The sequence below is a fragment of the Podarcis tiliguerta genome (assembly GCF_965153285.1).
Source record: "Podarcis tiliguerta genome assembly, chromosome: Z".
Lineage (NCBI taxonomy): Eukaryota > Metazoa > Chordata > Lepidosauria > Squamata > Lacertidae > Podarcis > Podarcis tiliguerta.
Window position 1 is genome coordinate 9,276,289 of NC_139553.1, and position 27,149 is coordinate 9,303,437.

General features: G+C 44.1%; 1 protein-coding gene across 12 annotated transcripts in view; it reads right to left on the minus strand.

Moving 5' to 3' along the window:
• Positions 1-26,808, minus strand: part of EHMT1 (euchromatic histone lysine methyltransferase 1) — a 139,541-nt gene extending 112,733 nt beyond the window's left edge. For 4 of the 12 annotated variants that reach the window (XM_083422863.1, XM_083422875.1, XM_083422865.1 and 1 more), the window contains exons 1-2: positions 26,712-26,779; positions 24,622-24,728 (exon numbers count right to left, since the gene is read on the minus strand). The gene's annotated coding sequence lies outside the window, so the exon portion shown is untranslated. Of the gene's footprint in view, positions 1-1,182; positions 1,317-24,621; positions 24,729-26,711 lie in introns of those variants that run through there. The other 8 variants (XM_083422862.1, XM_083422872.1, XM_083422861.1 and 5 more) reach the window with 6 other exon arrangements.
• Between the last annotated feature and the right edge of the window lie 341 nt (positions 26,809-27,149).

A 27,149-nucleotide genomic window follows, 5' to 3' on the forward strand; every position in this document is an offset into this window, starting at 1 on the left:
TAGTGTTGCACAGAAACCCTGCAGAAAACCATTACCCCCAGATGATCCAGAGGAGCACGTGGGTTTTTTAAAGTGTTAGTTTCACCTGGGCCTGTCAGCCTAAAATAGCATCAATTTTAAGTGTGACTGAAATACAATCAACTGTGAACACTATAAAAGGCACAGATGACTTGGTGGCAACATTGCTCAGCTCTAAACTAGGTCCTCTTTGACTTCAAAGCCAGGTACATTTAGAATTGTTTTCTAAACATAACAGATTCTAACTTCAAGTGTACCACACTTCTATCAATACAATCAGGAAATCAAAGCCAAGAGGGGCCCATTAAAAGTCATTGTACACACAATTTACCTTTTATTTACCTTTATGCGAGGAAAACTATTTACCATACAAAAGAAAGTAGCCTTGCAAACCTCATCCAGGATAATAAGTCAACTTCAAATAAAAATGTTTGGCACCATAAGAGCTTGCTGCTCCATCTCCAATACTGGGCATATTTGGAATTATTGTTTGAGTAAAACAGAAGACCATTTATACTTTTAAAATTAATACACAGAAGCCATTTTGAAGGGATAAGGTCCAGTTAAAGCAATTATGTCAAAATCCTGCATTAAAAAGCAACATGCCTAACAAAGTAGCCACAAAATCCCCTAGAGCCCTAGTTTGTTTGTCTGGCTGGTTGGTTTTAGTTACCTTGTGCTATTTACTCTTTGGAGCTCTCAAAATACATTCTTGCTGCCCCTTACACAAAAGGTTGAGAACAATGTAATTTGCAATGGACAAGGAAAAGGTTATAGCAAAGAATGAGAAAAGCTGGGCAGACAGAACAGCAGCACCAGCACCAGCAACCAACTTGCTGCTTTGAGCATGGCTTTGCCTGCTTTGAGGCATGACTCCATAAACGTTTGCAAGAGCAGCTTGCCTTCAAGTAAAACAGAAGCATGCCTCATAATTCAGAGCCAGCTCTGCCATTCAGTGCAAATGGAAAAGGTTCCAGGCTACAAGGAGCCCCCTTCCAGCAGAGTAGATAAAAGGATCTGATAACAGAAAGGCACTGCTTTGCTGCTAGAGTTATTTCAGTACAGAGGCATTTCCTTCCGAAATACCCTCCCAAGGACAAGGGTGGGGGAGAGAGAGAGAGAGAGAAACCAGCCCTTTAAAATATAACTTGGAAGTGCTCATACCTCAAGTCTGTCTGTGCAGGCCTTTTGGGATTCTTGTCAAGGCGTTTCAGAGGCCTAATCTACTCCCTCCACGCGTTCCAACCAAAGCCACAGTAGGTGCTCAGGAGCATGCTCTGTAGTGCAATCTCACAATGCCCCCAGAGGCCCAATGATTGCATTACCAGTCAGAGAGGAAAAAAAGGAGGAAGGAAATTGAAGGAACAGGAGAGACAGTATTCCTTGCAAAGAGTTGGGAGGGGTAGTTTTATAGAGTATTTGGTTCTCATACCCCCCACAGACCCTAAAACGCAACTTAAAAAGAAGTAGACGACCAAATCGCGATGCACACTTATAATTACACACAAAGACAAAGCTTGTCAAGAAACAAAACCCATTCAAGTTAATTATACAATATGCATTCCTCCCTGAGTGAGGAAGGCTAAAACAAATGAATTCCACCATGCTCTTTCCCTCTGAACCAAATCAAGGTTATTTCTGGAGCTTCAAATGAAAACGGAAAAGCTCAGACATTTGAGGACAAAGTCAACTCCCCAACAATATGCGAATAAATATTCTTCCTGTGTAAAAAGAAGAGCATCAGTCATATAAATCAAGCCAGCTTTCTCTGTGACATAAGACTGTGGGTCTTTCTTTATGGTTCCCCAACCCCCCCAAAAAAAGCTTCTAAATTCAGGTGTTTCAATCAACCTCTGTAGTTTCTATGACAACATGGATTTGTAATTCTTTAAGAGGGAGAGGGAAACAGTATTAAAAACAAAACAAAACCCAAGAGCATGCAATTCTGCTTGCTTAAAGTTTTGGGGTCACTTTCAGATGTTTGCCACTTTTCAACAGCATATCTCTGAACGAAGCTATGATCTTATGTCACTTTACAGATAGCACCTGGTGCAAAGTAGACTAGAAAAATGTTGTCTGGGGAAGCTATTTCCAACATCCAGCATGGATTTATTTTGCAAGATGCTGTTCCCTTGGACTTACACTTTTTCCAAAAGTAAACAAACAAGTTTAGGAATCAATCCCTCTTCCTAGGGAACTATAGCTCCATAAGGGGAATAGGAGTCTCCTAACAACTCACACCAGGGACGCGGGAGGCGCTGTGGTCTAAACCACCGAGCCTCTTGGGCTTGCCAATCAGAAGGTCAAACCCCACGATGGGGTGAGCTCCCATTGCTCGGTCCCTGCTCCCGCTAACCTAGCAGTTTAAAAGCATGTCAAAGTGCAAGTAGATAAATAGGTACTGCTCTGGCGGGAAGGTAAACAGCATTTCGTTGCGCTGCTCTGGTTTCGGTGTTCTGTTGTGCCAGAAGTGGCTTAGTCATGCTGGCCACCTGACCCGTAAAAAATGTCGTCTCCCTCAGCCAGTAAAGCAAGATGAGCGCCACAACCCCAGAGTCGTCTGCGACTGGACTTAATTGTCAGGGGTCCCTTCACCTTTATTAACAACTCACACCACTATCAACAAACTACAGTTCGCATGAAACTTTGGCGAAAGTCATGACTGTTTACAATGGCAGGCTTTAAAAATATGGCGCAGATGGGACCTAGGCTAGCTGGCTTCTATACATGGAACTGGGGACACCATCTTGTCCTTCACCTCAAGCAGCTGGGCTGGTCCCAAGAACATTACCTCTTTTATGTCTAGATTTGGCACTGTGTAGTTTTAAGGATTCCTATTTAGTCTGTCACTGCTTTGTGCAAATTCCAACTTGAGAAGGCACATCACTTTCACAACAGGCTCAACCCCTTCCACCCATCCCTTCTTCATCTGTAGAAGGATTATAAGATCAGTGGGTCCTCTTTGACCCTACTGAGGCTTAATTCTGTTGAAATATAAATCATCGCTTACAGCAAGAGCACGTTTTCAATGTGCAGCTTCCATCTTTTCAACCAAGTTCAGCATTTTGCAAGCAACAACATCCGAAGGGCAAATGGGTTTCAGAAAAAGAAAGGCATTGTTTTATGTGTAGGAGAGGATCATAGGAGTAAACAAATTAATCAGCTTAGATGAGTTTTCAATATGCAGAACATTTTTGTTTTCATGGAGGGGATTTTAGGACACAGCAGTCATTGGGGGGGGGGACTCCCCACCACCACGACAACGCATTCACCAGTGAGTCCTTTTTGCAACTCACTGCCAAGCCCAAGGTCCCAGGAACCACATGGCACCTAGTTTCATATCCCAGTTTCTAACACTGCTTCCAATGAAGGTAACCAGAGTAAAGTCCAATGTGAAGATTTCCTCACTCCACTGTCAGAGGATGTAATGAATGACAGCTGCTGAGAATTGTAAGTGGGGAGGGTGCTATTGCACTTGAGTCCTGCTTTCAGGTTTCCCACAAGTAACTGAATGTCCACTGCGAGAACAGGATGCTGGACTTCATAGATCTTTAGCTTGATTCAACAGACTACAGTGGTGCCCCGCAAGACGAATGCCTCACAAGACGGAAAACCCGCTAGACGAAAGGGTTTTCCGTTTTGGAGGTGCTTCGCAGGACGAATTTGCTATGGGCTTGCTTCGCAAGACGAAAATGTCTTGCGATTCCTGGGGTTTTTTTCCCGCTCCCCACCCCCTTTTTCTAAGGCACTAAGCTGCTAATAGCCTTTTAGCAGCTAATCTGTTAATCCCTTAAGCCTTTAATAGCCGCTAATAGCCGCTAAACCGCCAATAGAGCTAATCCGCTAATGGGCTTGCTTCGCAAGACGAAAAAACCGCTAGACGAAGAGACTCGCGGAACGGATTCTTTTCGTCTTGCGAGGCACCACTGTATTCTTATGTGCTTAAAGCACACATGCATTAGGCTAGCAGCTAGATAGAAATGGACAGTATTTGATAGTAATAACACTATGGGGCTACCGAGGAGTTTCCTTGTGTACTGTAACAGACAGCTTTTCCATTTTGGAAGCTACCTTATACCTAGTCAGACCACTGGCTTATCTACTTGTGTATTGTTCAGTCCAGAGGTTCCCAAACCATGATCTGTAGACCACCTGGGATCCACTGTATGTTTGCATTAAAATATTAATATCTGTTTTAATTATATTTCTATTGTTTCTTGCATTTCTTGTATTGTACAGTGGTACCTCGGGTTAAGAACTTAATTCGTTCTGGGTGGAATTACAATTTGAATTCTATGGAAGGCAAATTGTGATAAAATGAAGCACTACAAATTAAAATTCATATAGCATCTAGCACAGTGTATTACAATTGCTCCAACAGGCAGAAAAATCACTACATGGTCCAGCAATACCATTAGCAATTTTCAAGCGGAGCACGGTTGGTGGATCTTGAGAAGCACTAGTCTACAGTGATCAGGAGTGTTTCTCTGGGGTTCCAGACAGGAGTCTTTCCCAGCCCTACCTAGGAGATGCCAAGCAGTGACCCTAGGTCAGTGTTTCTCAAACCTGTTTCTGGACAATAACTCCCATCATCCCTAGCTAGCAGGATCAGTGGTCAGGGATGATGGGAGTTGTGGTCCAACAGCTGGGGACCCAAGTTTGAGAAACACTGCCTAGGTCCTCCTGCATTCCAACAGACATGTTCTACCACTGAACTGTTGTCCTTGACTTAAAAATAGAAGTTCAGTCATCTCGGTGGCGAATAAAGGACTGTATCTAAATGGAAACAGTATATTTAGACTGTATTTAGACATTTAGACTGTATCTAAATGGTTGCCTTAGACTGAGTCAGGCCATGAGGTCTCTCATGCTCAGGACTTCCCATGCTGCCTTGCAGTGGTGCTCCAGGGCTGCAGACGGAAGTTTTTCCTGGTAATACCCGAAGGTGGTAGGCACTGAGCCCGAGGCCTTTAGTATGAGCTCCAGCAGTGAACTAAGCCCACTCTCCATGACGTAGGAATCATGGCAGGAATCATAATCCCTTAATAAAGTTGTTAAGTGTAAATTTGGGGTCACTTTCCTGCAGGCTGCTAGCCAAAGACTGGATTTATTCAGAATAATTATGTGTTGCATGTGCATTTATTAGCATCCTTGTTTAGCTCCTTCAGCAGGCAAACAAAAAGCATGCCTCCCTCACATAAATGTCTTTCCGTTGCAGACATCTCCCTGTTTTTACATATTTCTGATGAAAATCATTAGTATTAAAATTTTGTAGCACCCTTCATCTATAGATTTCAGGGCAGTTTTCAACGTAAAATCATCAAGGAACATGTAAAAATCATCAAGGAGCATACAGATAATGTGTCCCTGGAACAAAAGAGAAGCAAAGCTTTCAAAAGTTTCACCTCTTGCAACATTTTCCCCCTAAATATACATCAACGGCACTGAACAAGGTTAGAGGACCAGAGGTACTGTAAGAAGGTGGTTCTGTGTTGGAACACTCTGAGCTAGGGAATGCTAGCAAGTTAGACTGACCTTTTCTCCTGGAACATAAAGCAAAAGGGTGGGGAGTGTAAGAAAGAGATAAAATTGCCAGGGAGATGACTACAGCTCCTGTTTTCGAGACATTTTTTTTTAAAGCCCTCTTGGCATAAAGAGGACTCATCACCACTCATAATTACAGTCCTCAGAGCTATAACGTAAGAATTTAAGATTGTCATCAACTGGATAATGAGCAGCTAAAGGAGTTAAGGGACTGCAGAAAAGGCCACAAGCCTCCAATGGTCCTTATTAGACAAGTAATGACTGAAGACAAGGCATCGCCTAGCCTATTTGCCACTTTCCCTTTCTCCTTAGGCGTTTTAAGCACCCTATTATCCTGTCTTCCTCAGGGTGATAATCTTGGCAAGACTGGCTATTCAGGAGATTCACCGTGAGTGAATCAGGGAACATCACTATTTTTCACATGTGCCTTACTCAGCGCAATCTAACAGAAATTGATGGGCACAATCATCATCTTGTTACATTATTATTATTATTATTATTATTATTATTATTATTAACCCACCCTTCAATGTCCTAGTCATTGTCCTCATCAAACCTTTACTGGCATGACTTGCAAACATTCAGAATAAATAAGCCGGTGTGAATTTCCTAGTGTGGGTTACAAAACTAAAACCAGTTTAAAACAACTTACCATCACAAGGATAAGGTGGGTCCTAAAAACATACTGTCCTGGAAGGACAGATCCTGAAGCTGAGGCTCCAATACTTTGGCCACCTCATGAGAAGAGAAGACTCCCTGGAAAAGACCCTGATGTTGGGAAAGATGGAGGGCACAAGGAGAAGGGGACGACAGAGGACGAGATGGTTGGACAGTGTTCTCGAAGCTACAAACATGAGTCTGACCAAACTGCGGGAGACAGTGGAAGACAGAAGTGCCTGGTGTGCTCTGGTCCATGGGGTCACGAAGAGTCGGACACGACTAAACAACGACAACAACAAAAACATACAACTCAAGTGTAAAAAACCAGTGTTAAGGGGGTGCCCCTTCAGAATTCACTGGAAGCTGTATAATGAAGGTGCCAGATGAACCTGTGTGGGAAGGGAGCTCCACAATTTAGGGGCTACCACAGAGAAGGCCCTCTTCTGGGGAACACACACCCACCGCCATCTCTGAGGGTGGTGGAACTACCAAGAGGGCCCCCTCTGCCAATCTTAGTATTATAGTGTAGGAGACAGTCTTTCAGATATTTGGGGCCTAAATCGTTTAAGGCTTTAAACACAAACATGAGCACCTTGAATTTGGTCCATAAACTCCAAGTGACTTAGGAAAACAATTAAAAACAAGAGTATGAATATTTGCACTCTACCTACATTTCATTTTCATCTCATATTCTGAAATCTGCCCAGTTAGCTTTTAGGCCTTGCTTCAACCGGTTGTTATCATAGGGTAATTTCACCATAGGGTGAAATTATCATACCCAATTAAGCCATGCCTCTAATTTAAGCGGGTTTAACCTGCAGGTGGTTAACTGTGGGTTGCAGCCAATGCTAGTCTTACTCAGAGTAGACCCACTGAAAATAATGCACATGACTAACTTAGATCCATTAATTTCTGAACTTTTGACAATGATTAACCACCACCACAAAACTCGGCCCAGATAAAATTACTTCAGATCATAATATTCTGCAAAAAATATGGCTTAAAATAAAATTTCAAAATTCAAAACAAACAGAACCCTACTTGAATTTGCTTTTACAGAAAGTACCGTATTTTTTGCTCTATAAGACTCACTTTTTCCCTCCTAAAAAGTAAGGGGAAATGTGTGTGCGTCTTATGGAGCGAATGCAGGCTGTGCAGCTATCCCAGAAGCCAGAACAGCAAGAGGGATTGCTGCTTTCGCTGCGCAGCGATCCCTCTTGCTGTTCTGGCTTCTGAGATTCAGAATATTTTTTTTCTTGTTTTCCCCCTCCAAAAACTAGGTGCGTCTTGTGGTCTGGTGCGTCTTATAGAGCGAAAAATACGGTGATTGTTTTCTTGACAATATTGTATATGGAGCAACCAGTTTTCCCAGAATTAATTTCTATAGTCAGCTGCAATACTCAGCTATTTTGCCATTATGACCAAGTCTCAAACTTTATTAAGCCATTATTTCCAATAAGATTAATGTAACTTTCCAGTTTTGAGCCACCGACATTCCAGTTTTGAGCCACTGACAAGGATATATATTCCTTGTATTCTTCCTTTAAGATAAGTGACATATAGTTCAGCAATATGGGTGCTACAGGTGCTATGGACTGGAATTCCAAGACTTGGTAAATTGACCTTCCGGTGGCGCACTCCAATGGTGGCGCACTCCGTGTCGTCTGTCTAAACACGGTTCAGGCTGATAGAGTGTACAAACTTGCCAGCCCTGATCCCCCGGCTGCAGTTTTTGCGCAGGGGAAAGGAAGAGGCTTGAGTCCACTCACGGCTCCAGCGAACTATACAGCCGGAGCCACACACCGCCACCATAAGCAGTGGATCTCCCAATTAAGAGGTAAAAAACCAAATAAGAATAAGAGAAGAAACCAGGTTTAAATTGACTGATTTGGTGAAACAGAAGCCAAAAAGGAAGTCAGCTTCCGATTTCTGCGGACAGGCTCTGCAAGGGGACTTTTTATGAATGGAAGCAGAACATAGTATTTGCAGCTTTGGAGACTTTGTAACAGTTTGACTTTGGACTTTTGAGTGACTCTCTTTCTCTTGGGTACATATTGGCTACAACTGTGTCAAGTTGTCCTTTGGATAAAGGTAGGATACACATTGCCAGCTGGACAGAATTTGACAGATTGATACTTTGGCAGAGTAGAAAGTAAAAACACTTATATACAGTGGTACCTTGGGTTACATACACTTCAGGTTACATATACTTCAGGTTACAGACTCCGCTAACCTAGAAATAGTACCTCGGGTTAAGAACTTTGCTTCAGGATGAGAACAGAAATCGTGCTCCGGCGGCACGGCAGCAGATGGAGGCCCCATTAGCTAAAGTGGTGCTTCAGGTTAAGAAAAGTTTCAGGTTAAGAACGGACCTCCGGAACGAATTAAGTACTTAAACCAAGGTACTACTGTACAACAAAATTCATTCAAAAGGAAATTGAAAGAAAAAAAGAAAAAAGAGATCTTAGATGAAATTATGGAAAAGGAGATACAATTGTCAAAAAAAGCTCAAGCTCAAGTCAAGCAGGCAATTAGAATATTACAAACCCAATACTCTATGATAGTTAATGAAAAAATTAGCTGGAAGATAAAAAGAATGAAACAGAAATCTTTTGAAAATGCCAATAAATCAGGAAAACTGCTAGCATGGCAACTGAAAAAAGTGATCAAAAAAATCCATAAATAAAATTAATATAAATGGAAAGATTACAGATAAGATGAAGGAAATAACATCAGCATTTGTAAAGTATTTCTCAAAATTGTATAACAAAGGAAGGGGGCGATTGTAAAATAGAATAATATATAAAAAATAGTAATCTGCCAAAAATAAAAGAGGGGAAAATGATGATTTTAAATACTCAAATAACAGCTCAAGAAGTACTAGAGGCAATTAATTGGACAAAAAATGGCAAGTCTCCAGGACCAGATGGACTAACAGCAAAATATTATAAAAAATTAAGTGAACAATTGGTAAACCCATTGAAAGATGTGGTGAATGAGATTTTAAAAACAGGTGAAATCCCAGAAACATGGAAAGAAGCTTATATTACAGTAATTCCAAAAACAAGGTTCAGATTTGTTGCAAATAAAAAATTATAGGCCTATTCCTCTATTAAATAATGATTATAAATTATTTGCAAACATTTTAGCTACCAGAATGAAAAAAAACATCAAGATCAGGCAGGATTCCTTCCAGGTATACAAATGAAAGAGAATATTCTGAATGTAATAGAATACCTGGAGGTAAAAAATGAAGGAAAAAAGCAGCAATGATGTTTATAGATGCTGAAAAAGCCTTCGACAATGTTTCTTGGGATTTTATGAAAAAATTGGTTGAAGAAATTAATTGTGGATTTAATTTTTTTTAAGGAATACAAGCAAACAAAGTGCTAAGCTAATTGTAAATCAGGTGATAATGAATGAACGTAAGATACAAAAAGCAACTAGACAAGGATGTCAGTTATCACCGCTGTTGTTTATTCTGGTCTTGCAAGAAATATAAGAGCAGATAACAAGATCACAGGGATAAAAACTGGAAAAAATAAATTTAAATTGAAAGCTTAGGCTGATGATTTAGTAATTACGGTGCAGGATCCAAAAAACTCTCTCCCTAGAGTTATAGAAAAGATTCAAGAATTTGGGGAAGTGGCAGGATTTAATTTAAACAAAACTAAGTTATTAGTTAAAAATTTGAAGGAAGATGAGAAAAAAAGAGTTGATGCAAAGTATTGAGATAGAATGTTATATTATTTACAAAGTTGCAGAGCTGCGTCCTATATTTCTTCATTGACAATTGTGACAACTAAACTTTATTTTTTTAGAAACTAACCTGAATTTTTCTTTCGTTTCTTTTATCAATACCTACCTGTCATTATTAAAACTCAAGGGGGGGGGGGAATGTTACCCTCCTGTAACATTAACACATTAGCTCTAGTTCTGTTTTCTGGAGAATAAAGGTGCAAGCAGATGAGGGGATTATTGCATTATTTTTCCTGGTTACAATATCCCAGTTTTAGATAGCCATTTTATGCTGTGTTAGCTACTGGGTTATGGCTCTTTCTTTTTCTTTCTTTCTGGGTTATGGCTTTCTGATCAACATACCACCACCACCTTTCACGTTTCATTCCCACCAGAAGGCACGATGTGACACAACAAGCAGGCATTGCTGGACATGTCACCACTGTGCGCATGTACACTTCTGTACCCCTATGATTCACCCAGAAAAAGAGCAGGAAAGAACTGCATGTTCAAACAGTGCTCCAAATTTTGTCATGTCAAGACCTTTGAAAACCATGGGGAAATTGCAGGAGTCTAAAACTCCTGCAATTTCCCAGGCTAATGGGGTTACAAATGGATTTTTCCTGGAATCAATTAACAGGAAAATGATTGCTAAGCTAGATTCCACCAGCTTTCCATAAGTGGATTTTATGCCATGTGTAAGATCACATAAAATACACAAAAATTACCAGGTAAGGAAATGTCACGGAACTGGAATGACGCACTTTCTGAGTGTATCCAATTATTTCAACCTTTCCTAATAGGACTTGTTTTCCATACCATCCTTGTTTTCCCTCTTCTGAACCCATTCCAATTTCTATAAGGCCACCAAACATTTAAAGCATGTGACTTCCCCCAAGGAATCATGAGAAATGTAGTTTGCTAAGCATGCTGGAAATCATAGTTCTGTGAGAGGGAAACTCAGTTCCCCGGAATTTTGGGGGGAAGTCACATGCTTTAAATACAGTGGTACCTCGGGTTAAGAACTTAATTCGTTCTGGAGGTCCGTTCTTAACCTGAAACTAAGGTACCACTTTAGCTAATGGGGCCTCCCGCTGCCACTGCATGATTTCTGTTCTCATCCTGAAGCAAAGTTCTTAACCCAAGGTACTATTTCTGGGTTAGTGGAGTCCGGAACCTGAAGCACCTGGAACCCGAGGTACCACTGTGTATGGTGTGCAAGCTGCCTACTTCCTTCTCAAACTGCAGCACCCAGAACTGGACCCAGTATCTAATGAGAGGTTAATGTACTGTAGGATAAAGTGGAGCTGTTATTGCTACGGATTTCATCATCATTTTTCAGAATTTCATCATCATCACCATTGCTATTACTCATTTCAATTGCTTGATGTCTTGAGGTGACGTATTATCAAAAATGTACTGCAATTTGAAAAATACAACGGGGGGGGGAGCCCCATGCTAATAATAATAACAATAATCTATTACTTGTTGTGACCTAAGAAACTATGGTTCTTATTAATGCAGCTAAAAATTACATTAGCCTTTTCTGCATCACATTGTACAACCCCAAGATTCTTTTCACATATAATACTGTCAAACCAAGTCCCCCCCCCCCAATCCCATGCATTTAATTTCATTGCCATTACAGTTTTGTTCACAACTTTGTTTTTGGAAAGGTGTGGCTGGGCCCAAGGCAAAGTGAAGCAGAAAGGAGAAAAACTAGGAGGAGGAACAGAAGAACAACCCAGGTCCTGTATTCCCATATTTAACTTCACAAATGATCTGATACCTGGTCATGAGAAACATCTGTAGGAGAATATTTTTAAGACATTCACTCTATAGCTTTTTTTAAAAAACGGAATTATGCAACCTGTGTTCATTCAGACAAACAACAACAACGTGGGAATGAAATAATATTCTATTTCATTGCAAATTAACATGGCTTGAGTGGTCAGATTTCCAACACTAGTTTACGAAATATATGAAATAGAACTATTTCAATTTAAATCAGCCTTTCTTCCTCACTGTTTTAAATCAGATACTTTTCTCCCTATATCTACCCCCCCCCCATCCCAAAAGCTCTTTTCCCTCAACATCCAGCTATATCAACTTAAAGATAAAGGTAAAGGGACCCCTGACTATTAAGTCCAGTCCCGAACAACTGTGGGGTTGCGGTGCTCATCTTGCTTTACAGGCCGAGGGAGCTGGCATTTGTCCGCTTCCACAGACAATTTTTCCAGGTCATGTGACCAGCATGACTAAGCCGCTTCTGGTGAACCAGAGCAGCGAATGGAAATGCCATTTACCTTCCCGCCTATTTATCTACTTGCACTTTGACGTGCTTTCGAGCTGCTAGGTTGGCAGGAGCAGGGACCAAGAAATAGGAGCTCACCCCGTCGCGGGGATTCAAACCGCCGACCTTCCGATCGGCAAGTCCAAGCGGCACGGTGGTTTAACCCACAGCACCACCCGCGTCCCTTATCAACTTAGATAATCCTAAACTAGCCAGACCAACATAGCAGCTTCCTATGCTTTCTTTTTTTTGCTTTGCAGTTTCTCCAGCAAATAACTACCTTGTGTGCTATTGTAAATTTGTGCATCAAACCAGTCTCATGATTCAGTCCTAGAGGCAAAAGCACTTACTCCCCCAAATTTGATAAAGTTCCCTTCCATAATCAAACTTCAAACTTTTTTTTCCCCCTTTCCTATTTCTGATCTGACCTCATAGAAGGGAAAGACCCACCGCCACCATTTCAGTTGCTTGATTCCCCACCCCATCATCAGAGTTGCAGTATTGTCGAGTGTGTCGCATGCCTAATGTGATCTCTGGCTCTGCCTACCCACTAGCCCCATAACTGCCCTCTGCACCATGCTTAGCCCCACAGGCCCCAGTGGGTACCAGATGCCACTAGTTTATGCTAAAACTATAACCCTCAATGCCCGTTCCCTACAAATCCCTCGCAGCACTTTCAGTTGACAATCAGCTCACTCCAATTTCATCATCTCCCGGAAGGATTCATTAGCGGTAGATTGCCTCATAGTTTTCTCCATCCCTATCAAGAACAAGAATGAACCAAACTATGTATTTTATTTTTTAAAGTTCACCTTAAACTTGAAATAGTTTGTTTTTCTTAGAAGCAGGGGTGGGGGGCCTTTTTCAGCAGGAGGGCGGCTTTTCTTTCTAGGAAACCTACCAAGGGCAAAATGCCAGTGGCAGTCAGTGCCAGAGGCTAAACTGGATGAAGCAAGAAAGCTAAATGTTACATGTGTATGGTAGGCTAGTTTCTACCATACACTCTTGTCCTGGCAAGAAAGATGCATCATCCATGTTTAAGGACAGAATTCAACCAGGCCAGGAAAATAAACCTTGGCGTGTGAAGTATTCACACAGGAGAAATGACGTACTCCCATAGGTTGTTAAGCATAAGTAAAAACTGAATTCCTTTCCAAACAGCCATGTCTATCTCTTTACATATTTGTCAGCAACGCCTGAAGGGAATATATTTATTTTTAATTGTAAGGAATTTATTTACAAAATTGTAAGGAAGTAACAAGTGCTACGGAGGGACGCTGGTGGCGCTGTGGGTTAAACCACAGAGCCTAGGACTTGCTGATCAGAAGATCGGTGGTTCGAATCCCTGCGACGGGGTGAGCTCCCGTTGCTTGGTCCCTGCTCCTGCCAACCTAGCAGTTCAAAAGCACGTCAAAGTGAAAGTAGATAAATAGGTACTGCTCCGGCGGGAAGGTAAACGGCGTTTCGTGCGCTGCTCTGGTTCGCCAGAAGCGGCTTAGTCATGCTGGCCACATGACCCGGAAGCTGTACGCCGGCTCCCTCGGCCAATAAAGTGAGATGAGTGCCACAACCCCAGAGTCGGTCACGACTGGACCTAATGGTCAGGGGTCCCTTTACCTTTAGCTTTACCAAGTGCTACAGGTGCGCCGCCACCACTGCAGAACATTGTCTGATAGGCATTACAGTGGTACCTCCGTTTTCAAATGTAATCCATTCCGGAAGACTGTTCGGGTTCTGAAACGTTCGAAAACCGAAAACACAATAGCTGACAGCTATTGCACTCAGGATCTCATACTCAGCAGAAGCCACGTGGCATGTTCCACTGCTGAGGCATGTTCGAAAACTGAAGCATTTACTTCTGGGTTTACGGAGTTTGAAAACCGAAACGTTCATCAACGGAAACGTTTGAAAACCAAGGTACCTAGAAATGTCCTGCACAGCACAATCTTATGCAAATGTATTCAGATAAAAGTCCCCATGCATTCCATGGGGCTTCCTTCCTACCACAGCCTGAAATCCTAAACCGACATAAATGGGACCAAGCCCCATTTAAGTCAAAAGGACTTCCTTCTAAGTAGACACGGTTAGGTTTGCACTGTTGAAATAATTAAGACTGCAGCTGTGGTCTGACACTGAATTGCCTGCTACTTCCAGGGTGTTAGCATGGCCGTCCGATAAAATAGGATTAGATTGGCCTAGAAACAGAGACAAATACAACGTGAAGGTCACCTAAGAGAATACTGCACTGATCTTTTAATGCAGGGGTCAGCAAACTTTTTCAGCAGGGGGCCGGTCCACTATCCCTCCGACCTTGTGGGGGGTCAGACTATATTTTTGGGGGGTGAGGGGAGGAATGAAAGACTTACCATGCCCCACAAATAACCCAGAGATGCATTTTAAATAAAAGGGCACATTCTACTCATGTAAAAACACACTGATTCCTGGATCACCCAGAGGCCGGATTGAGAAGGCGATTGCAGTGGCGTAGCGTGGGGGGTGCAGGGGGGGCCGGCCGCACCGGGCGCAACATCTGGGGGTTAGGGTTAGGGGGCGCAAATCCATGGGTTAGGGGCGCAAATCCACGGGTTAGGGGGTGTAAATTACTTGCCTTGCCCCGGGTGCTGACAACCCACGCTACGCCACTGGGCGATTGGGCCGGATCCAGCCCCTGGACCTTAGTTTGCCTACCCATGTTTTAATGGCTTTCTCATTTAAATAAAAAAGCATTTCTGAAGCTCTCCATATCAAAAGCAAATGCAGGGAGATATGCACAGTGTATGTCAATCTGTCCCTCCATCCATTTCCACCCCCACCCCCATATCTTTTGAACAGTTGTTTACTGCAGCCAACTGCAAAGAAACACAGTGGCTTAACTTGCCAACTCCCTCTGAAGGATTAGTCTTCCAGTGAGCATGCTCCCGCAAGATTTCTTTCTCTTTCTCTCTCCTTTCGGGCATTGCATCCATTTCATGAAATGAGAACGGCAGCAGTGGACATTAAGAGATGCCATTTCAAGAATAGAGTTCACACAACACGTATCAGCCCATAAACAATTCCAAAGTTCACCTTGATGTTCCTTAGCACCATGTGCTATTTACTTCCCAAGGACTGAAAAAACAATCTTCAGTCTCAGATGTGCTTTCCGTCTCATGAAAGCTGTATGTCTTTCGATATAATTCTGTATTTTCTCTCTCTCTAGGAGACTGGTGATTATTTTGTCTGCCCTTGACGTTTTCACTAGACACAGAAAGGTGAGGTTTTTGTTGTTTTGGGGGATTTTTTAAAAACTGATGAACATAGGAAGCTATCTGAAACTGAAGTCACACCAATCAAGCTCTACAGGGAGGGAGAATTCCTGGAGGTACCGGGAATTGAACCTAGAACCTTCTGCATGCAAAGCAAACACTCTGCCACTGAGCTATAGGCCTTCTACAAATCTTTTGAGCACTTCAGTTGGATATAATTTTATTGTATGATAGAAAAACTTAGACCCATTTCCTGGGTCATTCCAAAGGTTTCTCCCTGCCCTTGATGGGCTGATGATGATGATGATGAGTTTGGATTTGATATCCTGCTTTATCACTACCCTAAGGAGTCTCAAAGCGGCTAACATTCTCCTTTCCCTTCCTCCCCACAACAAACACTCTGTGAGGTGAGTGGGGCTGAGAGACTTCAGAGAAGTGTGACTGGCCCAAGGTCACCCAACAGTTGCATGTGGAGGAGCGGGGAATCAAACCCAGTTCACCAAATTATGAGTCTACCGCTCTTAACCACTACACCACACTGCTCCCTTTGACACCTATTTCTGGACCTCGTTATGAGCCCAGTAAGAGACACTGCAAACTCTGGGAAAAGGAACTGGGGGTTTTTCGCCTCCCAGTCCCTGGGCCAATGGGATTTTTCCTTCTCTGTTCTTTTATTCTGATCTATATTGGTTTCTTTTTGCTCTTTAAAAGGTAACTGCAGAACTGATTATCTTTTAAAGAGACCCATATATATTAAATTAAAGATCTCTAAAAACCTGACTCATCAGTGCTTTGGGGGGAAAGGTGATGAAGTCTGGAAGACATTTATATGTTGGATTCAATAGCTTCCTTAATTTCAACGGGCCTATACTGAGGTGCGCTAACATTGCATATAACCCACAATATTTTACCTTATTCCAATTTGTGTGGATAGTAACATAATAGGCAGTGCTACTTTTCTAGAAAATGAGGTGCCAGAACTCACCATGAACACCTCCCTTGTTCTCTTATAATGGCAATGGTGCCCATGTGAGAGGTGCCGGAACTGAGTTAAGGTGAGTTACGCTGAAAAAAACAGAGTTAATCACTATACAACACTAGACTTCATCAGATCTGGGTATAGTCAGTATTTGAATTTCCTGTTTTTGTTGAGAGACACAATAAAGTTCTGATTTGGTTTCCTGACAGGTGGGTCCTCCAAGCTTTCCATCACAATACTAAAAACTTCACTTGCAGAAATCCTATCAACTCTTGTGCTGCAGTCCAGCAGTGTCACTTCTGAACAAGAGCCAAGCTTAGTTCCCATTTATAGTGTGCATTCACCATTTTACATTACCTCAAATGTAACGCCCTGGCCAATAAATCTATGAAATTTATTGATTTCATAGCTCTGTAGCAGAGCTTTCCAAACTTTTCATGCTGGTGATACACGTTTTAGACATGCATCACCTTGTGACACAGTAATTCAGCTTTACTAGCAAACTGGAGGTTAAACTAACCCCTTTTAAGCCCCAGGAAGAGCTTGCATGACACACTGCAGCTGACACAGTAAACGTGTAATGACACAGAGTTTGGAAATTTCTGCTCTATAGCCTAGATAGATGGGAAATGGGGAGAGATTTCAGCACTCATCAGAAATGTCATGCCAAGGGCCCCAAGAGATCCGGCTCCACCCCTGATTGTAACCTGTCAGAAGTCAGGACATCAATAAGAAGATGAGCTGGCCCATTAATCCCCATCTAGGAACAAGCTTCCCTCCTTGAAAGTTGGAAATTGGTTCCTATGGATTTCCTTTTTCAAAGACACTGGCCTAAATGAGCAGTCGATAAAACGTGATTGCGTGACAATGGCCATCACCACTTGCAGGCCTAGACACAGAGGAAATGAATTGGAACATTAAAACCCACCTTCATCTTATAATGCCAATACAAGCAAATTCTCCCCCAACCACCTTAAAAGTAGGGCTAGTAGGTGTTTGTTTGTTTGTTTGTTTGTTTGTTTAATAAAGATTAGCAGCACTAATAGTTGCCACTTCGTAACTGCAATACTTTGCAAGGAAAGCAGACGGGTAAAAGAAGAAAACTTTTGTTCGCCCAAGTATCTTTGCATAAAGTGTTCTTAAGAAATATACTGAATAAATTACAACAATAACAGTAATAGTCTTGACAGGTTTAGGAGGACGAATGAAATGGCAATGACTACAGATATTTTTAAATTGTCACCATTAATTCCCAATCACTATGACCCACATGATTTTGCATTGGGAATTTCAGACCCACATCCCAGTGATACATTAAACACCAGCACTATCCAACTTAATAAACATTTCCTGTGCAACGCAAACCCGTGCATGTTCACTCAGGAAGAAATCCCACTGTGTTTCTGCGAGGCTTACTTACTCAGGCAGCTGTGCACAGAACTGCAACCTTCAACCACTGAACTCACCTTTGTGGTTTTCAAAGGGAAATGTGAGAACAGAAACAGCTTAGCACCTTTTCCCTTTCCAAATAACAAATTTGAAGGGATAACAAAGAAAGGCGATGGAGACACACACAGTGGTTTAAGAGTGTAGGAGAAGTTAGGTCTGTTATACAACCACAGAAATGGATACTGGGGAGGGACCAATTCCACCCATGTGATGGCCAGGCTTACAGTCCCTGGCAGATGGCCACCCAACATCTGCTTAAAAACCTCCAATGAAGGAGAATCTACCACCTTCCAAGGTAGTGTATACCACTGTCAAGCAGCTCTTACCAGGGGTTATATTTGTTTCAAATGCACGTTGTGGACATGCCACTACAACATCTTTAGGGCTCAATGTAGGCAACCTTTAGAGGTTTTACACCCTCACGTATCACTGACCCCTTTTATCAACTTTTGTGTGCATGTGAAGGCTGCCACTTTTGTAGGCGAAGCAGAGAGAGGTAGAGGGAGAAGTAAAGTACAGTGGTGCCTTGCAAGACGAAATTAATTCGTTCTGCGAGTTTTTTCGTCTTGTGAATTTTTTCGTCTTGCGAAGCACCGCTGTGTATTGACGGTTTCCCATAGGAATGCATTGGCGGTTTTAAAAAAAAGGTGCAAGACGTTTCGTCTTGCGAAGCAAGCCCATAGGGAAATCCATCTTGCGAAGCAACTCAGAAAACGAAAAACTCTTTCGTCTTGCGAGTTTTTCGTCTTCCGAGGCATTCGTCTTGCGAGGTACCACTGTATGTTTGGTCACCCTGCCGCTACACTGTCTCTTAACCCACACCCAAAACAGTCTTTACCAGGATGGCTTCCCACAAAGAACCCCAGGAACTGTAGCTCGTTAAGACTGCTGGGAACTGTAGCTCTGCAGATTGTCTTCTAATACCTCTCAGAACCCTTAAACTGCAGTTCCCATGATTCTTTAGGGAAAGCCATAAAAGTGATATTAACAGTGCTCCAAATGTATGCTGTGAATGTGACCAAAGTCTGGTCTTGGGATGATGAGGTCCGTTTTTGAATCAGGTCCCATTTTCAAGGGAAGCAGCAGGTCATCCAGTGGGGTGTCCAAAGCTGTTTCCTCGTGCATAAAGCATTAAACCCAGACAAGAGAAGAGAAATGGCTCAGGTATTCTTTACGAAGTCAAAATGTGAGAAAGCAATAAATTATCTCACAGCAGGCCAGGCTCAAGTTAAAAGACTGGGAAGGAATAAAAAGCAAGGAGTTCAAGTATTTCCCCATCAGAGATCACCAGTCAAGTTAAAAGGAGGGGGATGTGGGAAAGTGGGAATCCCCCTCACAATCAGCCACAGTTCAGGTAAGTGGTAGCGAAATTACTGGGGGGTTTTTTAGAGCCAGCCAGCTTGATTATTGCTCAGGGCAACCCTGTGTTTTAACTCAGAAGTAAATCCAATTGGCCACATCCACACTGTCACAAAGCTTTTAACAGCCATGGCTCCCTGCACAGAATCCTGGTGTGGCTTGTTAAGCATGCTGAGAGCTGTTGGGAAACCCACTATTCCCCTCACAGAGCTATCGTTCCCAGAGAATTGATGGTTAAAACTCATAATCACACTGTGCACCTTGACTGTGGGGGACCATTTGCTCCTTTGCCTCAGGCAGCAACATTTATTGTACCTATGAGTCCAGTCAACTATGGCCAATGGCCATGCTGACTAGCATGATGGGAGCTGGAGGGTCACAGCTTCCACACCCCAAGCTAAAAAAAAAGAGGTACATTGTTCCTCTGGTGGTTCAGCAAGAGATCACAGCAAAAGATCTGAGAACTACAACTGGAGAAAAGAATCTGCATTGAGCCTTGATTTGCAAATGCCAGTTAAAATACAGCCTGCAGTATCTGGACTAGAGGCAAATGCAATCCATCTCCAAAAAGAACAATTCCAAAATGAGTCAGGAGCTCAGCAGTCATGTTCTCCTGGCCTCCTCCAAATCTGATGGAGATCTCCTCATTTAAGTTGCATCCACTTGGTGAGCCCTGGGATTTCATGCCAATCACTCAAAACAATTGACCCTCTAAACCCCTCTCCTTTCCTGTATGGACAAGCAAGGAATGCATTCCTGTGTTTTTGTCCTCTCCTGCATTCGTCTGCAAAGCATAGAATAAGCCACTTACCTGACTATAATCCTAGTCTAGCCACACCACTCCAAATTTCATCCCTTTAAGCTGCATGCTGGCTATTCACATCCACAGAAAAAGACAGGTCTTTTTCTGCTGCTTTTATATTTCAATCCACTTTCTGTCTTGTCCCCCGTCCCCCGCTCCATCATTAACATAAGTTGTCATTCATTGGCGTGGAGATGTGCCACTCCACCTGACATAACTGAAAGGGAAAATAAAAGGAATTGGTTCAGCATTGCATGCTCAGGCTTTTGGCCTTAGACAAACTCAGCTCTTATCTGATCAGCTAGGCTGACCCCTTCCCCAAGCACTGAACTCCATGTGAACCATTCCCCAGCTAAGGAAATATTTCTTCACACAGGGCATAGTTAAGATATAGAATTCACTCTTTCACTAGGTAGCAATGGTGACCTATTTAAATGGCTTTAAATGTTGATTATACAAATTCATGGTTGATGATGCTATCAATGGCAATTAGCCACATTCTACCTCCAGAGGCAGTTTGTCTCTAAATCCCAGTTGCTGGGTACCACAAATGGCTGTTGCACTCAGGTCCTGATTTCAGGCTTTCCACAGGTATATCCAGTTAGCCTCTGTGAAAACAGGATGTAGGACTAGATGAATCTGACCTCATTCAACAGAATCTTATTACACTTTCAATGTGTAAGAAGCTTTTATGCCACAATGGTATATTTGCATTGTGATGTAATATGGAATAAAATTAACAAAATTAAAAAAGAAAAAAAATATATGCCACAATGAGCTCAGTTATCTCTGAAGAGTTAAAACCTATACCTGACTAACTAGTTGTGAGGAATGGGAGCAAAGCTCATTGGTAAAGCACTTTTTTTGCATTCAGAAGACGAGAGGTTCAATTCCTGGGATTTCCAGCTTAAAGGATAAGGTGAAAGAACAGGGAAGACCTCTACCTTGAACTCTAGAGAGCCACTGCCAGTCAGAGTAGGTAATACCAAATTTTCCAGCATCTCCCAGAGGACTGAATGTCTTTTCTACAATGAGGCCAACTATGACACAAATACGCATCATCAAAACCAAAGGCCTGCTGCCACACGAACCTGAGCAAGCCCCGCCCTATCCAAAAATGAAAGAACAATGGAATGGAGAGGACAGGGAACAAAGTAAGCAGGCTGTTTATTTCTTTAGAAGTTGCCCCTCTCAAATGTAGACTATCAGACTATCTAGCTCAGGGATTTTCAACCAGTGTGCCATGGCATCCTGCAGTGCCTTGAATGATGGTCAGGGGTGCCGCGGGCAACAATGGCCTCTGTCCCTCTTTCCTGATGCCGTCTTGTGTCTCTGCCTCCCAAAGGATTGCACGGCTGTTTCTTGAAGCCCTGGCTACATGCTCCACAGGCGAGTGGTGCCTGTGGGGCTGGCCAGGGGGTGCTGGTTGCCAGGAGCTGAAGCGGCCTTAGATTTAAGCAAGCAAGTGGGTGAGGGAGCCTAGCCAGCCAGTCTACCAGCCCTTGCTGTTGGGAATGGACAGACAACTGGGAGGCCAGGCAGGCAAGCACTGTGCTAGCCTTTCTTATGCTTGCTGTTTACAAGGCCTGCCTGGGAGCCGAGTGCGTGGCACCAAAAGGGAGCTTTTCCGCCACGCAGGCCCAGCGGTGCCTGCAGCTACCACTGCCACCTCTCAAGGTGAGTAAGATGGTGGCCTCACATTCACCTTCTGTCAGTCTCCGTTTGGCCACTAACGCTGGGCGCATTCTCTTCCCAGGCCTCTGTGAGGAGGCATGAGGAGTCACCTCTCTTTGGGGTGGAGGGGTAGAGGCTCAGGGGCCAGGGGTGGTCATGGTGACTCCCAAGGAGAAGAGGCTGAGGGAACACTTCACAAAGGAGGGTGTTTGAAAAAGGGTGAGAAGCTACCAGCTCTGCAGGCAAGGGTTGAAATAACTGGGCTTCTGAATTTTGGAACATGTTTCCCCACAGAGGAGCTGCAGAAAGAATGTAGTTGGTCAAGGGAGCCGTGGACTCAAAAAGACTGAAAACCTCTGATTTAGCTGATTAATCTACTGGCAACCCCTGCCCTAACAGAGCAGGACCCCACTGGCTTATTTGGGGAGCAGGATAAATGAAAAGTGAAAACACCACAACACACTAAAATACTAAAAAGTATCAGCAGTTGTCTGCCATCTTGTTTCAAAGGTATCCTCTCTGTTAACTATGTATACAGTGGTGCCCCGCAAGACGAATGCCTCGCAAGACGGAAAACCCGCTAGACGAAAGGGTTTTCAGTTTTTCAATGCGCTTCGCAGGACGAATTTCTCTATGGGCTTGCTTCGCAAGACGAAAATGTCTTGCGATTCTTGCGATTTCTTTTCGCTCCCCACCCCCTTTTTCTAAGGCACTAAGCTGCTAATAGCCTTTTAGCAGCTAATCCGCTAATCCCTTAAGCCTTTAATAGCCGCTAATAGCCGCTAAACCGCTAATAGCGCTAATCTGCTAATAGGGTTGCTTCGCAAGACGAAAAAACCGCTAGATGAAGAGACTCGCGGAACGGATTCTTTTCGTCTTGCAAGGCACCACTGTACTAATAACATAGGGAGCCCTAAACAACTGGGCGCCCCAATTCTGTGCATATTGCACATACCTTTAAATCCGCCACTAATTATCTGTACGTTCCCACTTTTATCACTGAAACAGTTGCACAAACTTCAGCGGACATGCTCTATATTGCAAAGTATCAAGTACAGTGGAACCTCGGGTTGTGGACGTAATCTGTGACAGAGGCACGTCCGCAACCAGCAGCATTCGCATCCTGAAGCGCTGCGTCAGCGCAGGTGCGATTTGGCACTTCTGCGCATGCATAAAGCACGATTTAGCGCTTCTGCGCATGCGGCAAAACCCAGAAGTAACCCATTCCGGTACTTCCGGGTTTCCTGCACTCCACAACCCGAAAACACGTAACCTGAAGCGTCCGTAACATGAGGTATGACTGTACTACAACCCTAGCCTCCAGTTCAAGGGGAAGGCAGAGGGAAAGGAATCTTTTGTGCATGTTAAACTTCCTGCTCCTGGTGCTACATTTAGAAGCTGCGCTTTTTAATCTCCAGAGATGCTCAGAATTATGACTATGACAGCTACTGAGACGGCGCGCTCAAGGAAGTTGGCAAGCACAGTTTTCTCGAAAGATTTGGCACCCAGATGTAGCATCTTCTTGAGGGTTTCTGAGTGTTCTATAAATGGGTACCAGTATGTTTAGAACACACACACAAAACCTCCTCGTGGCTGAAAACCCTGTAAAGACCACTAGTAAAAAGATGCATTGTCTTTCACCTTGAGATAGGTTCCTTTTCAGCCACTTTCCTCCACTCCTGCTCAGGAGCCAAGCAACTTTTAACATGTTCTTCCTTAAGCTGCATACATAAGGTACATCTAAAGCACATGGCTTCCCCACCCCCACCCCCAAAAAAAACCCATGCTGGGAGCTACAGCTGCAGCTTTCTTAACCAACCACCATTCCCAATATTCTTGGGGAGAAGACGCATGCTTTAAATCTACAAAGCCAAAGCCTGGCAAAACCTGATCTGCGTGCTGTGCTGCTGTGTGAATTACCGTATTTTTCGTTCTATAGGATGCACATTTTCCCCTCCAAAAATTAAGGGGAAATGTGTATGCGTCCTATAAAGCGAATGCAGGCTGCGCCGCTAAGCACAAACCCAGAACAGGAAGGCGGAGCACTGCAGAGCGCTCCGTCTCGCTGTTCTAGCTTGGGGATGGCTGCGCGCACAGCCTTTCCAGGGCAGCGGGGTGCCTTCACCCCGCTGCCCTGCGGAAGCTAGCAAGGCTGTTCCCAAGCCAGAACAGCGAGACAGAGGGTTCCATCTCGCTGCTCTAGCTTGGGGACCGCTGCACACACAGCCTCTCCAGGGCAGTGGGGTGTCTTCACCCCGCTATACTGCAGAAGCTAGCAAGGCTGTTCCCAAGCCAGAACAGCGAGACGGAGGGCTCCGTCTCGCTGCTCTAGCTTGGGGACGGCTGTGTGCAAAGCCTCTGCAGGGCAGCGGGGCGCTGTGCTCCAAAGGCTTCAGGGATCTTTGAGGCTGGTGGTGGGGGAAAGCAGCGATTCCCCCCACCGCCAACCTCACAAGCTCTGGTGAATGTACCTTGAACGCACCTTGTTTTAGAGGGGGGAAACAAGAAAAAAAATTTTTTCCCTGTTCTCCCCCTCCTATGGTCCGGTGCGTACTAGGGTCCGGTGCGTCCAATGGAGCGAAAAATACAGTATTCCCAAAAAGGGCACAATGAGAAAGTCAAAGGAACAGCAGCCCCATCTAAAATTGGCAGCGAAACACCCTTCTCTAGTGGTCAGTTTGGCATGTCCTTCTCCTGCTATTTATCAAATTAAATGTATCCAAGGCAGAGGCACTGGATCTTAAAAATGAAAATCGTGGGTCCAACGCTCCTAGTAAGCCAGGCCTGGAACTGAAACAGACGATCTTGGGCAAGTTACTTGAACCTGAGCATGAAACAAGAATATGTATGCAATACTTACTACCTGCAGTGTGCTTTTAATACCAGTTACTGGGAAATAGTGCAGGGAAGAGTGGCTGCAGCACTCTGGTCCAGCTTGCAGGCTTCTCACAGGAATCTGGTTGGCCACTGTGAGAACAGGATTTGTTTATTTTGTTTGCTTGTTTCATAAAATTTATACACCGCTTTAAAAAACACACCCTCAAAGCCTTTTTTTAACCTTAATATTTTGACACATATATAAAATCTGACTGATTTGGATGCAAACAGAATCAATCTATTTTATGTGATTATGAAAAATTAGAGCAATCAATTGTTTCTATTAAGTGGCCCTGCTGTGTTTGTTAGTATTCCTGTTGCGGTTAGAAGTTGCTCTTGGTTATTTCTATGAGTAAAGCAACTAATAAATATTAGTAGTGTTAATAACACTTAACTGGAGTGTGTATGGGCTGCACTCAGCTCTCACCTGTGGCTCCTAGAAGCTCTCAGCATGCAACAGCAGCCACACCCCAGGAATGGCTGTGACTGGCCAGCTAAGCCAGGTGGAAGTAATTAGTAAGTTTCAAATCCTTCCCCTGCATACAAAGGCTCCCATGGATTGAGCAGATGAGAACAATAGTGGATCCAATGGTTAAGAAGATGGTTGCTGCACCTGCTGTAGTGTAGAGGGAAATGAGGGGCAGATGGGGCTGGTCCAGAGTGGAGCCCCCCAAAGAGTTGGATGATGCCTTGTATGCCTCCTTCCTGCAACTCCTGAATATAAGATGGTGCCAAACATATTGGTCTGCTCAGTGAGGGCAGCCCAGGAACTCCCTACAAAATGACCCCAGGGAAGTGGCTTCTGTGCTGCCTACGAAGTAGTTTGACTTTACCCCAGGAGGTGAAATATTTTAGTGGTGGAAATGGAAATGGTTTTTATCACTCTGCGTTTATGCTATGAAAACAACAACAACCTTTGAATTAAAGTAAATAAATCTCTGAATTAAAAAAAATAAATACACAAATACAAGTTCTACCCCATTAAAAAAAAGGAGGGGGCGCAGCAACAGCTTTAAGGGAATCTGATGCAGGTGTAGCCTCAACTCCATTGGCGGAATCGGCACCGTTGCAAGTGCGCTTGTGAAGGACACACCTATAAAGGACACAATTCTTTATAGCGCACAATTATTTCCCACAACTTCGGAACGCCCTGCCCCTTGATACTCAGCGGTCGCTTCCGCTGTGCTATTTTCGGCGCCTGCTGTTAAAAACGTTCCCGTTTCGGCAACCCCACTCAGGTGCTTAGAAATGGCTGAAGTGACTTTAATGTGCTTTACGGGTCTTAAACTTTTGTCTTAAAAAGCAAGTTTTTTTAAAAAAACACAAACACATTTTATTTTTCGTAAGATTTAAATTAAACGTGTTTGTGGGGTTTTTTTTTAACTTGCTTCTCCCAACCAACAGTAACGAGGGGGAGGGGGGAGGGTTGGCTTCCCCAACCCTTCCCGCCCTCGGCTTGACCCACTGAGAGCCCGGCAGCCTGGACACCTCATAACAGCCCGTGGACCCCGCGCCCTGAATTCAGGCATAAGGCGGCCCTGCGTGCGCTTTACCAAAGGCCACACGCAAACAAGCACACGCTCCGCTCCCTCCCCTTCGGCTGGCCCCGCCCCTCCGGCGAGAACCCGGGCCCGAGGCCTCTCCACGCCGACCCCGGGACTCTGCATAGTCTGCCACCGCCGGAGGAACCCCGGAACCTGCATAGCAGCCACACCACCCTCTATTCCACCAAGCGCTCTATGCAGGGCTACGGGGGTGGTCATCCTCTCCCGGGCTGCTTTCTCCCCTTGCCCCCCCCCGTCGCCCACAATGGAAGCGGCCAGCACGCCGGCTTTCCTTTGGAGGGACTGGACCGAACCATGGGGTGCCGGAGGGTGGGTGCGAGTACAGAACAGCGCGTGTGGAAGCTTCGCTGCCAGGTCGCGCCTGACTTGGGGGGATGCCATGAGCGGCCCTTCTTTCCCCGCACCCCGGTCTGCCCCTCGACACCTCTTCCTCTTCCTCCTCCCAGCTCCCTCCTCCTCCTCCTCCCACAGCACCCCTCCCCAGTGAAGCCCCAAAAGTGTTACCAACCTCGGCATCCGCTGTGGCCGTGGCCGGAGCAGCCCTAGAGCGTAACTCCGCCCACTTAGTTTTTCCCCTTCTCCCTTTTGAACGCTCTCAGGCGCGCGCGCCCCGCCCCCTTCCATTCATTCGCTAGGGAGGCTCCCGCTGCGCCTGCGCCGCCTTGCATGGCATGGCCGCGCCCACTGCTCTTCTCTGGCTGTCATGGCGGCGCCCATTAAAACTCCGTTTGTCCGTACAGTACCGCGCCGGGCCAGGAATGCCCACAGATCCAGGAGAAAGGGAAATTATTGAAGGAGAAGGGAGGAGAGATGTAATACTACAGAATTAGCTTACGTGCTTTCTTGCACAGCGTGGGGTGCAATTTTGTAAATAAAATTTTAAAAATGCATTTTTATTTTTTTTAAAAAAACGCATTTATTTTTTTTAAAGTTGCATTTTTTGTTC